General features: G+C 40.5%; 1 non-coding gene across 1 annotated transcript; it reads right to left on the bottom strand.

Moving 5' to 3' along the window:
- Positions 1 to 2,829: 2,829 nt before the first annotated feature.
- LOC145590291 (small nucleolar RNA R71) lies at positions 2,830 to 2,936 on the bottom strand. The gene has a single exon (XR_014101927.1). It is a non-coding gene; the product is annotated as a small nucleolar RNA R71 (small nucleolar RNA).
- Between the last annotated feature and the right edge of the window lie 5,804 nt (positions 2,937 to 8,740).

The raw sequence follows: 8,740 nt of genomic DNA, 5'->3' as shown, positions 1-8,740 counted from the left end.
CTTATGGGTTTCTTCAACATTTTCGCCGCTTCGTGCGCTCGCAAATGGGTCTCGTGAACTCCACTTGATACATGTTAGAGGTGGAATTTTCCAAGGGCCTCCACGGTGGGTTCAACACCATATTTTATGAGAGCACGGCTTGAGAGCGCAAGAGCTAGAACTTAGAGCATTCACTTCCTTGCATCTTGAGCTTTCCCAATGCTATGAGCTTACTCTAAAAGCATCTTCCAACTTAGAAAACAACCAATATCAAGACTCAAATCTTGTACAATACCTACAACCATGAAAAGAGGAGAAATAAAGGAGAAAACACAAGAAAAACCTTAAAAACACAAAAACGAGAAAAGGGAAATAAAAAGAAAATGCATAAAACTAAGCATTTATTAAGAAAGAAAGCTATGCAAAGAAGGTAAAAACAACATAAACACTCGTCAAATGAGATCCATAAGTGCCACTCATCAGTCAAATCGAGTCATAGTTCTTTTCATTTACTTTGAGTCAACCAGGATTTTTATTCTCGTATCCTGCACAAGCGTCAACATTTTTTTGGTCATATCCTTAGTTCTATGAAGAGTTACATGTCTGATGAGTGTCATTTATGGAACTCTTAGGCTAGGTTTTCTTTATAGTTTTATTCTCATTTTTAGTCCTTTTTGCCATGTTCTCACATAATAATGCTTGCTTTACGTGTTTGTTTGTAAGTTTAGAGAAATGCATGCTTTTAATGGTTTTCTTGTTATTTTGTTCATTTCTCGACTATTTCTCTCGATTCTTTGTTTCCTTGACTTGTTTTGTAGGTGTGTTGAGTTTCCCGAGGTATGTTCACGTAGGAGAAAGCTCGAGCACATTCAAGAAAGTTGATGGAGCAAAGTTCGGAATTCTGAAAACACAAATCAAGCTAGCTTCGCAAGCTCGAGGGCCTTGGAAGTTATGCTTTAGCTTGAGGCATTCAAACGCTTGGAAGATAAAGGAGCTGCCCTTCTCAAGAGCATTTCCTCGAGTGCACCAATGATAGGAATGCTCGGGAGTGCAGAGATTGATTAAGCAAGCGAAGGAGGCAAAGCCACGAGCATCGAGCATGGGTGCGCGCGCGCGACACAGGGGGTGCGTGCGCGCAGACCCACCTGTGCACGAGCACCAGGCGCCCTGCCCCCTTCGCTCGTTTCTTCTATTTATACCCTTAAACTTTTCCTTTTGAGGGAGGACGACTTAATTCGTACTTGACACATATTTTTCCAGAATTAGTAGAGAGAGAAAGTAGAGAGAGAAGCTTAAGATTACTTGATTGTACTTGAATTTGATCTTTGATTTCAACTTTATCTTGGATTTCCTCTTCTCATCAATGAAAGTTTGTGAGATTTCTTTCCTTTGAATTTACTTCTATTTTAATTTCCTTTAATTTTTGAAAGTTTGATTTAAATTTCATTCTTTGCTTTAGAATTTGTTTAGAGATTGAACTCTTTCTTGATTACACTTGAAATGAATATGATTTTGATTGAATTTGTTTTGTTTTTCAATTTCACCATGATTAGTGAGTAGATTAGTTGCCAGGGAGAAGGGGAAGCATGTTAGATTGATGATTTTTGCTAGTTAATGATCCTTGATTGATTGAATTGTTGCAATTAAATTGGTTGACATGGTTGGGCATGTGATTAATTAGACTAGGAGTGATCAACCTATAAGATTAATCTAGATTGCATTATTGCAAATTTCAATGACATGAACCCTTGATTTGAGAATTGATTTAATTGATTGATTTTGATTGTGATTTTCCTAGTTAGCCATTTATAGTGAACCCTAGCTTGGCTTATAGGAGATAACTCTTGAATTCCTTTAATTGCTACTATTGTTTGTCCTTTGCAACGTTTGAATTGATTGAGTGATCCTTCAATTAGCATAATCATTGAGCTTGCATGTGGAACCAATATCCCTAGTGTTTAGTATATTGAATTTCTCGATTTATTTAGTTTTCTTGATACCTTAGTTACCAACCACATCTTCCCACAATCTTCGAAGTAGCATGACCTAGGCTATAGCTTGCACCTACTCATTCCCTTGGGTTTGACCCTTGACTTACCATATACTCGTATTAGGTTGGTCGAGTGTTTATAAATTTTCTTTGGCTATAGGAAAGGGTAGAAAACGAGCTAATTTTCCCTACGTCAAAAATGGCGCTGTTGCCGCGGAATGATATTTGTGCTTTGTTATAGTTGTTGAGTCTATTTCATCTTTAATCGAAAATACAAAAAGATTTTCTTTTAGGCTACATTTGTAGCCGTGCTACTAACCATTTCTTTTGAGATTTTATGCATAGAGCACGTGGTCGTTCACTAGTGCAATTTGATCCGGAAATTGAGAGAACCATTGCAAGGTTAAGGGGTGCTAGACGATCTTTGAGCCCTAGCATTTTAAGTGAAGAAGAACCACAACAAGAGGAACAAGAAAGAATGGGAGAAAATCTAAGGGTGGCGTTGAAGGAATTGGGAACCCGGTGCATATAGATTTGAGAGTTGGATTGCTCCACCTATAACACCGGCAAATGACTTTGAAATAAGACCGACAATGATCACTTTGATAGAGAGGCGACAATTTAGTGGGGCCAAGCATGAAAGCCCGCTAAATCATCTCAAGGAGTTTGAAAAGTATTGCAATACTATCAAGGTGAATAAAATTTCCCAAGAATTCATTCGCCTAAAGCTTTTTCCTTTTTCGCTCATAGGGCGTGCCTTGGAATGGCTAGACAAGGAAGTCAAGCTGAATTCTCTAAGGACATGGGATGAAGTGAACAAGGAGTTTCTATCCCTTTTCTATCCACAAAAGAAAACGGTGGAGGTTAGAGCTTTGATTCTAGGTTTCAAGCAAAACCCTAGTGAGAGTCTTTATGAAGCATGGGAGAGATACAAAGAGTATCAAAGAGAGTGTCCTCACCACGGAATTCCTACTTACCAAATTATTCAAATCTTCTATGGAGGCCTTAGTCCTCAAGGAAAATCATGTTTAGATGGAGGAGCCGGAGGTCCTATCATGAACAAAACGGAAGAGGAAGTGGTGGACATAATTGAACACGTAGTGAGGTATTATAGAGATTGGCAAGATGGAGAAAGAGAGTCAACTAGCAGGAGTAGCTCTTCGGTGTACTCGGTAGATCATCTAAATGCAATTAACAATCTATCCTCACAAATGACAAACTTGGGGAAGGAGATGTCCGCTATCAAGGCGAAGTTGGAAAGTGCTACCTACCAAGTTTCAAGTCTTCCCTTCCAATCTGAGGGGAGAGGTATGTCTTCTAATTCTCAACTCCCTCTCACTTCTAGTAACATGCCTAGTGGATGCTTGTTTTGTGATGATTGTGGGTCGTATGATCATGATGTTTCTAATTTTCCTCATGCATGTATGGATGTTTGTGATGATCAAGATGGAAATGTGGATGAGCATGTGAACTATGTGTCAAATAATAATTATTCTAGGTTTGAGAATCAAAGAGGTCAACGGAATAGGAATTACAACAACCATGGTAATTTTGACAACTACAACCAAGGTGGTGGTAATAGGAACCATGGGAACCAAAACTCCCGAGGTAGCTATAACAACCAAGGTTATAGTAGGCAAAATCATAACCAAAATTATGGTAATCGTAACCAAGGGTATGGTAACCATAATCATGGTAGAGGTAATTGGAACAATCAAAATACGGGAAATTTTGAAAATAATTCTCAAAGGGGTCCCCCACCCGGTTTTGCTTCAAAGGCCCAAAATGATAATTCCTATGTTCAATACTCTTCTTCTTCTCATAGAGACAATTTGGAAGAAATCATTGAAAATCAAACAAAGTTGTTGAACACTTACATGGTCGCAAGTGACAAGAAATTTAATGAAATGATGACTCATAATAAGATGCTTGAAAACCAAATTTCTCAACTTCCTAATGCTTTGAAAGACCAGGCTAGTCCTTCTTCTTTACCTTGCCAAGGCTTAGATCCCAAGAGACTGGTGAATGCTATTGTCACAAGGAGTGGTAAGGTTCTTGAGGAGAGTTTACCTAGGAAGAGTAAGACCAAGGAGGGCACAAAAGAAGTTTTGGTTGAAGATGAGAGAGATGGTTCATCTTTGAGTGAGGTTGAGATTGAGAATCCTAGTGAGGTGAGAGTGGAGAAAGAAATTGTGAAACCCAAGCTTCCTTATCCACAAAAATTCATGAGACACAAGTTAGGTGAACAATTTGGAAGATTCATTGACATGCTCAAGCAACTTCACCTTTCTCTACCTTTTACCAAAGGTTTCATCCAAATGCCTAACTACGCAAAATTACTCAAAGACATTTTGAGTGGTATGAGGACTTGTGATGGTGTAGAGACGGTGAACTTGACCGATAATTGTAGTGCAATCATAATGAACAAGATGCCACCTAAGCTAAAAGACCCCGGAAACTTTTCCATCCCTTGTGCCATTTATAAAATGCAAATTGAGAGGTCCTTGTGTGACCTAGGAGCTAGTGTTAGCCATTATGCCATATTCGGTGTACCAAAGACTTGAGCTAGGGGAACTCTTACCTACTAACATCACTTTGCAATTGGCCGATAGGTCAATTAAGTTTCCTAAGGGTAAGGTAGAGGATGTTCCTTTGAGGGTTGGGAAATTTGTTATTCCGGTTGATTTTATGGTGCTTGAGATGGACGAAGATGCGAACATTCCTATCATTCTAGGGAGACCATTCCTTGCTACTTCGGGTGCTTTGATAGATGTGAAAAGTGCTAAAATTTCAGTCAAAGTAGGGGATGAGGTGATAGAATTTGACTTGAATGATAGTATGAAGTATCCAAGTTCTTCTTTAGAAAATTTCACGTTGATTGATTCTCTTGATCATGTTGTGTCTTTTATGCATGAGCAGTTGCTCACTTCTAATGATGCTCTTGAGAATGTTTTGTTGAATAAGGAAAAGACAGGGATTCCTAGCAAGGAGATGGCTTTGTATGAAGATGTGCTCAATGGAAGCTTTGAGGATGTTGAAGAGCAAATGTGTATGAGCATTTCTAACCAAGAAGCGTTATAAGTGGCGACATCAAAGGAAGGTAAAGGTGTTCCAATGGTTGAGCTTGAACCTCTTTCATCACACCTTAGGTATGAATTCTTGGGACCCAACTCCACTTATCTCGTGATTGCTAGCTCTTCTTTGAGTGAGCGCCAAGCTCAAGAGTTGTGTGATGTTTTGAGAAAGCACCAAGGTGCTTTGGGTTATACCATTGATGACCTCAAAGGTATAAGCCCCGCTTTATGTACACATCACATAACCCTTGAGGAGGGTGATCTACCTTTTATTGAGAGACAACGAAAGCTACACCCCCTTATGGGAGAGGTAGTGAAGAAAGAGATCACCAAACTTTTGGATGCGGAAATTATATTCTCCATCTCAAGTTCTAGGCGGGTCTCTCCCATTCATGGTGTCACAATGAAAGGAGGCATGACCATCGTCAAGAATGAGAAAGGTGAGCTCATTCCGACGAGGACGGTAACGGGATGGAGGATATGTATAGACTACAAACGTCTAAACACGTGCACCAAGAAAGATCACTTCCCCTTTCCTTTCATTGATCAAATGCTTGAGAGACTAACGAGGCACAAGTTCTATTGTTTTCTTGATGGTTATTCGGGATTTTTCCAAATCCCTATCCACCCGGACGACCAAGAGAAAATGACCTTCACTAGTCTATATGGAACATTTGCTTATAGGAGAATGCCGTTTGGCCTTTTTAATGCTCCCTCAACATTTCAAAGATGCATGATGAGTATATTTGGAGATATGTTGGAGGAGGAAATGGAAGTGTTTATTGATGACTTCTCCGTGGGCGGTGTTTTATTTGAGGCATATCTTGAAAATCTTGAGAAATGTTTGGCAAGGTGTGAGAAGGTGAACTTAGTTTGAATTGGGAGAAGTGTCACTTCATGGTGGAGGAAGGCATAGTCCTTGGCCATGAGATTTCTCACAATGGGATAGAGGTGGACAAAGCAAAAATTGAGGTTATTGAGAAGCTTCCAACTCCAGTTAATGTAAAAGGAGTGAGATCTTTCTTAGGACATGCCGTGTTTTATAGAAGATTCATCAAGGATTTCTCGCTCATTGCAAAGCCCCTCAATGATCTTCTTCAAAAGGATGTCGAGTTTGTATTTGATGATAAGTGTTTGGAGGCATTTAATAATTTGAAGAAGGCTTTAATATCTACTTCTATTGTTCATGCCCCAAGATGGGCTTTACCTTTTGAGTTGATGTGCGATGCGAGTGATTTGGCAGTTGGAGGTGTCTTGGGTCAAAGAGTGGAAAAGAAGCTACATGTGCTCAAAGGAACTACACCACAACGGCAAATGAGTTTTTGGCTATTGTTTATGCGTTTGAAAAGTTCCGTTGTTATTTGTTAGGTTCCAAGACCATTGTCTTCACGGATCATGTGGCTCTCAAGTAGCTTTTTCCCAAGAAAGAATCAAAGCCTAGGTTGATTCGGTGGGTGCTCGAACTTCAAACTTTTGATATTGAGATAAGGGATAAGAGAGGAGCGGAAAATGTTGTGGCGGATCATCTATCTCGTCTTGAAGATTCTCAAATTCATGATGATGGTTCTCAAATTGAGGATAGGATGCTTGATGACTTCTTATATGCTATTGAGGCAAAGGGGCTCCCATGGTTCGCCAACTTAGTGAACTTTCTTGCATGTGGGGATTTTTCACCTTCCTTTTCTAAGAATCAACGAAAGAAGCTCAAGAGAGAGGCAAGACACTATGTGTGGGATGATCCCATCTTGTACAAGCGAGGAGTCGATGGCTTACTTAGGCGTCGTGTTCCAAATGAATAGGTGCCTAGTGTTTTAAAGATGTGCCACTCGGATCCGAGTGGTGGCCATATGGGTGTTTCTAAAACCGCCAATAAGATTCTTCAAAGCGGTTTTTGGTGGCCGCATCTCTTCAAGGATTCATGGGGTTTTGTTAAGAAATGAGATCGTTGTTAATGAGTTGGGAATATCTCCAAGAGAAATGAGATGCCTCAACAACCGATTCTTGAATAAGAGGTATTTGATGTTTGGGGAATTGATTTCATGGGACCGTTTTCCTCATCTTTTGGAAATCAATATATTCTTGTTGCAGTTGATTACGTGTCTAAATGGGTTGAGGCCATTGCTTCCCTAACTAATGACCACAAGGTGGTAATGAAGTTGTTCAAGAAGGTCATTTTTCCAAGGTTTGGTGTTCCAAAGGCGGTGATAAGCGATAATGGTTCTCATTTTATTCACAATGTCTTTCAAAAGATGTTGCGAAAGCATGGAGTTCATCAATAATTTGGCCTTCCATATCATCCACAAACAAGCGACCTAGTCGAGGTTTTCCAATCGTCAAATCAAGTTAATCCTTGAAAAGACGGTTGCAAGAAATAGGAAGGATTAGTCGGACAAGTTGGATGATGCTCTTTGGGCCTATAGAACGGCCTTCATGACACCTATAGGTACCACTCCATACCGCATAGTCTATGGGAAATCATGTCATCTCCCAGTTGAGCTCGAACACCGTGCTTTGTGGGCAATCAAGAAGATAAACTTTGATTTGGCAAGTGCGGGGGAGAATAGGTGGTTAGATCTTCATGAGCTAGAGGAGCTTCGATTTGATGCTTATGATTGTGCTAGTATTTACAAAGCTCGTTCCAAGGAAACTCATGATAAGATTATTCAGAAGAAAGAGTTTTGTGTTGGTGATAAAGTTCTTCTCTACAATTCGAAAATAAAGTTGTTTCCAAGAAAGCTCATGTAAAGATGGAGCGGTCCTTACTTGGTTAAGAATGTCATTCCTAGTGGTGTTTTAGAGGTTTCAATGATGGATTTTTAGTCTCCATTTAAGGTCAATGGCCATCGACTCAAGAAGTATTTCGATGGTGCTTTTGTTGGCCGTATTCACATATTGCTTCTCCGACAACCAACTTAATAGGTGGAGAACGTCGAGCTATGACGTTAAACAAGTGCTTCCCGGGAGGCAACCCGGTTTTCAAACCCTTTTCTTTTGATTTTTCATTTTTCTATATTATTTATTTTTGAGAACTTATCTTAATCTTCTTTATTTTCTTGATTTTAGGTGCTATAAGATTGGATCAATGAAAATTTCTAACAATTTCGGTGTTAATTCAAGGTTTCACGAGGTTTGGTTAAGCTTAGGTGAAGAGGTTTGTTGGGGTTTTATGCTCTCGTGTTTGCATTTTCATTGATTTTCTACTCTTTTTTCGAGTGAGTTTTCAACTATCTCGTTAGTGCAAACACGAGAGTATGTTCGTGGCCGAAATTTTCTTGCTTGGTCCGCACGCATCATAGGTTGTGCGCGCGCACCAAAGGGGTCAAAAATCTAAGCTCATGTTAATGAAATTTGACGGTTTTTGAACCCCCCCCCCCCCCCCCGTACCCCCTTGGTGCGCACGTACCACCATCCCAGCGCGCGCGCACCAAGAGGGTTAGATTTTTGGCCTTCTTTTGGTGCGTCTCAAGCAAAAATCAGCCCCCCAAGCACCTACCGGTGCGCACGCACCACCTAGCTGCGCGCACGTACCAGGTAGGCAGCGTTTGTGCTCGTGTTGTAGCCCCAAGCACGGAGAGAACCCTACCCCCTGCCGTAGCCGGTGGGCACACACTAACCCCGCTGTGCGCGCGCACTAGCCGCAGCAGCTAGCTACCCCTTTTCGTGCCCCTTTCATTCCCAAATCCTCCATTATTCACTC

Source organism: Chenopodium album, chromosome 17 (assembly GCF_948465745.1).
Source record: "Chenopodium album chromosome 17, dcCheAlbu1.1, whole genome shotgun sequence".
Classification (NCBI taxonomy): Eukaryota; Viridiplantae; Streptophyta; class Magnoliopsida; order Caryophyllales; family Amaranthaceae; genus Chenopodium; species Chenopodium album.
Note: the sequence above shows the minus strand (reverse complement) of the source record. Positions and strands in the feature narration are given on the sequence as shown.